We start from the raw sequence: 7034 nt of genomic DNA, 5'->3' as shown, positions 1-7034 counted from the left end.
TACAAGGTCTGTCTCTGCCTTTCGATTGGCGGTGGTCGTTATGAAAAGGGAGTGGCATCGTAGCCGGTGAGCTATGACGTCAATGGAGCTGTTCAAAGTGTGGTGGTGCTGGAAGGAATCTCACGCAGTTCATCAGCACAGGCTCCGCGGCCATAAAGTGGACTGGATTTCAGAGCATCAAAGGCTATTATCACGGTTCAGAGGGGGAGAATACCGAAGACAAATAGTGTTCCACCTGTTTGAATAAATCGGCGAGATCTGAAAGAAGTGAGTAGCTATTCTGAATCGCATGATTTGCCAGGGAACAAGGGTTGGGATCATGAAGAAATGTGGATTTTTAGAACATCTTGAGCACGTTGCGATAGTAAAAATGTTTCTTTGCCCTTGTGAATTTTTAACCATAGACAAACGGTCCTGATTGGTTACTTCGGGTTACCTCTAGCCTATAATAGCTTTATTGATGCGTTTTTGTCTTTGTAATCCGCTCCTTTCACCTCAATGACTATTGCATGCACAATGGGATGATTTGACTGGTATTTCCATAAGTCTCAAGGATCGAATGTTCAAGGCACATCGAGTGTGTGTTTGTGTGTAAAAGACGAGGGAGAGCGAGAAAGAGAGACGTTGTTCGTTTCACATAGACTAGTCTAGTAAATCAAACCCATGGAATAAAAAAAAACATGCGCGCACGTTTCATATAGCCTACTCCTCGTAATTAATTTTCTCTAAATATTATATTCTCTTCAACATGATTGTGAGGGGAGGGCTGTGTCGGGCGGCTAGGTGAAGTCACTCGGACATAGTGGCTAGGAGAAGTCACTTGGACATAGTTAGACTAATATACCCTTTTAGGAGAAGTCGTAATAACAGTTTACATGAAATCAGTAGGCCTAGATATCAACACTGTCTGGACAGAATTGTAGCCTACACTCTTTCCAAAAGGGTTCTTTGCTGGGGATAGGGTTCTACCAAGAAGCGTTTTTATCTGAAGAGCCCTTTTTGGAAGCCGTGGGTTCTTTGAAGGCAATGGGTTCTACCTAGAACCTTTTTCATCCCAATAGCCGTTTTTAGAAGAAAGGGTTCTTTTATGATTATTTGGAAGGCAATAAGGATTCTTTGGAAAGTACGAAAGGTTCCACATACATTGAACACTTTGAATATGGATACTTTTTTATTTTATTTGACCTCAGGGTTTAAACTTGGACAGCAGGAGTTTGAGTAATCTTAAAAAGATAGATGTGAGCATGTTTTAAACTGTACCAATAAAGGCATATTTGTAGGCTGAATGTATCTGGTATTCTCTTATTCATCTTATATGTACACTACTGACATAGTTGATATCTTTGCCATGGTTTCTTTCTTTAAAATGAGTATTTTCTGTGATTTTATTGAGCAGAATAGGATTATAGAAGGGAGTATGTATGGTACACAGTAAATTGGCCAGTTTGACTGACCTCATGATGATTATTCAGTGTAACATTTCTAGTGTTGATTCAGGAGTTAAATTAACTTAACACTCAGTGGTGTGAAATAACCTACAACCAGAGTTGAACGTAGAGTAAAACAATCAAAACCACACCCATCATTAGGATATTTCCCAGCATGGTCTATTGCAGGTTGATTTTCAGAATTGTTTGTTTCAGTATCTGTGTTTTTGCATGTAGATTGATTAGTTCATTAATCTTATGCTATACAAAGATACATAATATACATTTTTCTAAATTAATCCAAACTGTTAGTAGTTGGACTTATTGCACCCATTACTGAGATTGATGTTCCAGTTTAGATAATTTACGTACTCTCATTAATTAATCTTCCCTGCCCTGACATGTGTTCTGTATGCATGTGGTGGGTGATTAAAAGTACCAATTGTTGGATATCCTCACTCTGGCTGGATTCCAATAGGAATTACACATCCCTTTGTAAGCCAGCATAATGTGACTTGCAGGCCTGATGTGGTCTGTAAACCAGGAGTTTCAGAGCACTGTTTTAATGTATAACTAAGCCCTCTACAAAAGGCCTAATGATATATGTAATGTATTGTAATAAATCGTTTTTTTAAAGGCTATTGCGACTGGTGGAACCGTTCATAGACGGTTCTAGGAATAACTTTTAGATGAGTAAAGGGTTCATGGTAGAGCCATTTATAGAGGATTCTATAAGAAGAACCCTTCATAGAGGGTTCTAGGTAGAACCATTTACAGAAGGTTCTATGAATTACCCTTCATAGAGGGTTCTAGGTAGAACCCTCTGGAAAGGGTCCTCCCTAGAACCAAAAATGATTCCCCTATGGAGACAAGCCGAAGAACCCTATATGGTTATACTAAGCACTTTTTTTCTAAGAGTGTATTGAAATAGGGTAGTGTTATTGACTGAACATGGCTACTGATTTAGCCCCAATGTTGCTGTAGATTCAGTGGAAAGAAAATCTTTGATTTCGGATGGTGATGTTATTCCAATGATAGGTGTGGCACAGCCGGTGTGCACAGGCTGCTCTCTCAGTCGGTGTCCATCTCTGATCCGCTTTTTGGCTGACGTGGTGAAAAAGAGTCAGGTGCTATAAAACTCCTCCCTTCTCGTGAATAGACGCTCAAAGCTGAGGTGACAAGGGAGGGAGCAAGAGGATGCTGGTAGCTGATAGGCCTAAGTGTGTCCCATTCATTAAAACACAGCCTGCAACTCGTAATTCTTCTTTTTTTTTATCGGGGCACTGATGGCCAAGTGTGATAGGCTATCTTCAAAATGTGGGTAAAGAAAATATAGGCATACAATCTTCAAAGTAGCCTATAATTGGATAGAATTGAGTGGGTCTACTTTCACTGTATCACAGACCTGCCCAGTGTATGTCTGGCTTGCCTATCAAACGCCCATCTAACCACTGTTCAATAATGAACCAGGTGGTCGGGCCAGATGGGGGTTGATGGGCCTTGCACAGGTGATACAGGATACTTCAGGATTCGGTTTCTTTTATGTGTAACCTACATTACAGTCTCATGAGTAAGTGACAGCCAAATGTGAATAAGAGGCCAGTGACAGTGGTGACAGAAAAACATTCATGTTCAGTGTCACTGTCATTATAGTCTTCAATACATAGGCCTTGTGTGTGTTTTTGTCCATGCAGCTCCAGAGGGAGTTGGGTCCTTAAAGGAAAAATACATTTTGGTATTCTTTTTCATTAGTGTTAGCAATCAAGTTTTCAAGATATAGGACTTTCAAAAAGCAAATTGTCACCTCCTACGTCATCGTGTATCATGTATCAACAGTGGACTAATGGGCTCCTTTAAGTGCTATCAAGTGAGGCTGAATACACGACTCGGTACATGGAAATGCCCTGTTGTGTATCCTGCAAGCAGGCAATTTTCTCAGCAAGAGGATGCAATCACTAATCAAATGCATTGTTGAATGCTTTTAGCAAAAGAGCAGCAATACAACACTGGTCCCACTGTAAACATCTCCAGTCTTGGTGACAAAAAGTTGTTCCTGAGCGTCTAGAGGGGATGGGGCCCTCTGCCATTCTAGGCCTACACTGCTTTCACTTTTTGTGACACTGAGCAAGTTGACAAGGCTCTCTCTCCATTTAGGCCCATACACTTAGAAAAAAGGTGCTATCTAGGACCTAAAAGGGTTCTTTGGCTGTCCCCTTAGGAGAACCCTTTGAAGAACCCTATTTGGTTCCATGTAGAACCCTTTCCACAGAGGGTTTCACGTGGAACCCAAGAGAGTTCTACCTGGAAAAGGGTTTTACCTGGAGCCAAAAAGTGTTCTCCTATTTCTTAAGAGTGTGTCTTCTTCCTTCTTTCTTTCATTTACTCCATTCTAACCATCTGCCTATTTTCAGCATACATTATCTTTCCATCCAAGTCCATTTGCCTTTCACTGTCTCCTCTCTCACACAACCCTGTCCCTCTCTGTCTGTCTCTGCCATCTCCCTTTCCTCTCCATCTGTTTGTTTCCATTCACAGTGCCTGAGTTAGGTTGTCAGTGTTGTGTAGCCTGATGTTCCCGTGGATGTATTATTATACAAAGTGTAATGGTCCAAAACTCAGCGAAGCTGGCTCAATTTAGTCTAACCCACGTCACAGTATTGACACAGCAAACTGAATCACATAAATACATCATGTAAGAATACCTGAAAATACTTCTCTCAATGCTTCCACCTTTCAGCATAAGACATGCTGGCTCGGACAACAAACATCATGCAAAAATATATTTCAGTAAGATTTATTTGAACACTGTTATAATGATTCTTCATATATCTGAACAGTTACACAAACTATGAACCCCACTTTAAACACTCAGGCCTAAGAACAGAGGATTTACTGCAGGTTTATTAGATGCACATGACCCCTCTGATTCTATGGCATTTAGAAAAGATTACTGGCATCTCAGACGTCATTCAGAGTGGGCACTCAAACAACACACAGAGACGGAACAATATAACACAGTTCAATTGATGATCCCAAACAGTATAGCAGATTTGATTTGTGTGCTCTAAAATCTGATCTCTTCAGATGAAAGTAACTGTACAGTGTTTACAGGTTTCTCTGAAATATGACCTATAATGAATTACAATATGAGTGAAATAGTTGCTAATTAAGTATGTTAAAGTGCAGCTTTTCTGTGTTGGAATGGTGTGGGCGTACCCCAACAACCAAATGGTGTGGGTGTATACCGGTCATTACAAATATTAATGCGAGTACACTGCTGATTGGCCAGCTCATCCTACTCGGGATGACATCATCCTCTATGAGGAAATAGCAAGCATTTTTTTTTCAAGTCTGTTTGAGATACAAGTTTAAGGTGGGGTTTTTTAAGTGTTTTTTCTCCAATTTATGCTTTGGCCACAAATACAAGTATAGGATGAGTCAACAACATTATTTGGTAATGAGCTAATAGAATATGAACTTTTAAAAGTGAGATTTTCATTGGACGTTTAGGGAAAAAAAACATTTGCTGGTGGATTTTCATGTGCTAAAAATATGACTCAAAGTATAGGACAGAGCAGCCTACAATTATTCTAGTAGAGTGCCATGGTGGGATTTACTCAGCAGGGATATGCTAAGTTTTATTTAATGACCTCTCACTGATCATGTGTTTAAGCCAGTTCATAGTATGTGTGTTCATAGTATGTGGTAGGGAAGGAGGGACGGGGAGACCTGGGTGATATTGGCAGTGTTGTGTGAACAGACTTTGTGAACATGGAGAGATGATGTGTCCTCCACTGGTAGAGGGGAAAATATGACTGACACAAGAGGGGGAGGATTTGGGTTTTGTTCACTAAGCCACGGGTTTGTTTTAGACTATATATGTGCCCATGTGCATGTGTGTGTGACTACCAGCCCTCAACTTGTCCTGTCCGACTTTGCCGTCCACTTATCAATGCACTCAGCCACCCACACTGCCAGGCTTGACCCATACCATCCTCTCTTCTACAAAGCCAGAGCAGAGCTGTGTCATTAGGTACAGTATGCTGCCGGTTGCTGGTCTGGGTGGGTGTGTAATTATGGTGCTGTATGGGTGCTCAGGGTGGTGCTATGGTCTTGCCCCAGACGGTGGATCGTGTGGAGACAGGCACTGATCACAGGGGGAGAAGTCAGTGTGGGTCTGGGTGGGGTTCACTCCTCCATCCCAACACACCCTGCCTATCCTTCTGGAACCTATCAGATGGTCTTTCATTACCAAGAGGCCATGCTCTGACCTCAAAAAGTGTGTGTGTGTGCGTGTGTGCGTGTGCGTGTGTTTGTGTGCGTGTGTGGTTGTGGTTGTGTGTGTGTTGTACATTTGGTCTGCGTGTCCTGTACATGCGTGTGGAGCAATGCTTCTGTGTCATTAGCCTACTACCCTCTGTTGGCTTGTATACTGTGATTGGAGATGGGGTGGACTGGCGCAGTGGGACATTCAGCCTCAGCTACACACAGACCTGGAGAGCAGCTCTAGGAGGGCTGCTGTACTACATGTAGGATATGGTGTGTTCTTCAGAACCTGTTCACGTGGTGGTGCTTGTTGTGACGGGCAAAGGTACGGACACTCGTTTTCACTCTCTCCATCTCTCTCCCTCTTCTCTCCCGTCTCTCTCTCTCCGCTCCTATATGGTCTTGTACTCACCTGTGTTTGCCGTTGCCTGAACTTTGAGCGGTTTCCATGGCAACCTTCACCTCACACTTCAGGGAATACCTGTGATCTCTCTCTTTGTCTGTTCTTTCTCAATCTCTCTTGTTTTTCACATTTTGTTACTCCTGTTATGAGTAGCTATGTGCGTTGGTACCTTTACATAATTGTACGTGCTGATATTGCGTTATCCCACTGCTAAAGGGATTGCCATGTTTATTATGCCAGGCCTTTGCTTTGAAGCTAAGCAGCTTATTCAAAAAGTGGCAGTTCCTTCAAGTGACAGCTGGTTTAGTTTCTAAAGACCATATAAATGGAAATATGGTTTCTCAGTGTGCAGCTTTTTGTAGAGCTTCTTTAAAATTACAAATCTACTATTAACTGGTTGAAGAACCCTAGAAAATATCACACTCTCTCTCAAGTTCCACACCTAAATGACAAGGGGCCTTTTAACTGTATGGCCTTCAACCCTGCAGGAATGGTGCAACGTCACAGTTCATGCCAGAGGTTTTCAGTCCAAGGCTTGCTTTCTATTCAAGGCATGGCTGGCTTTTAGTCCAATGCTGGCTTGCTTTCCTCACAAATACACGTTTTCTCTATCTGTATTTTGAATATAAATGTATTTGTTTTCACTGTCTGCAAGTTATCAGACTGAAACGAACAGTTTTGACATTTCAGATCAGTGTTGCCGTAGCCTTTAACATGACAAATGTGGAACAAATCAATGGGACAACCAATCCATATCTGTCTGTAGAAAACCAGGGCAGGGTTCGAGCTAGTGATGGATCACTTACCGTTTGTTTGTGCGTGTATGTACACTACATGACCAAATGTATGTGGACACCTGCTCATCGAACATCTCATTCCAAAATCATGGAGTTGGTCCCCCCTTTGCTGCTATAACAGCCTCCACTCTTTTGGGAAGG

At 41.9% G+C, this 7034-nt stretch overlaps 1 protein-coding gene across 1 annotated transcript in view; it reads left to right on the top strand.

Moving 5' to 3' along the window:
* Positions 1-41: 41 nt before the first annotated feature.
* Positions 42-7034, top strand: part of smpd3 (sphingomyelin phosphodiesterase 3) — a 39627-nt gene continuing 32634 nt past the window's right edge. Inside the window, exon 1 of the mRNA XM_029757906.1 lies at positions 42-267. The gene's annotated coding sequence lies outside the window, so the exon portion shown is untranslated. The remainder of the gene's footprint in view (positions 268-7034) is intronic.

Source organism: Salmo trutta, chromosome 7 (assembly GCF_901001165.1).
Source record: "Salmo trutta chromosome 7, fSalTru1.1, whole genome shotgun sequence".
Classification (NCBI taxonomy): Eukaryota; Metazoa; Chordata; class Actinopteri; order Salmoniformes; family Salmonidae; genus Salmo; species Salmo trutta.
The sequence above is the reverse complement of the archived record's forward strand: the minus strand, read 5'-3'. Positions and strand labels throughout refer to the sequence as shown.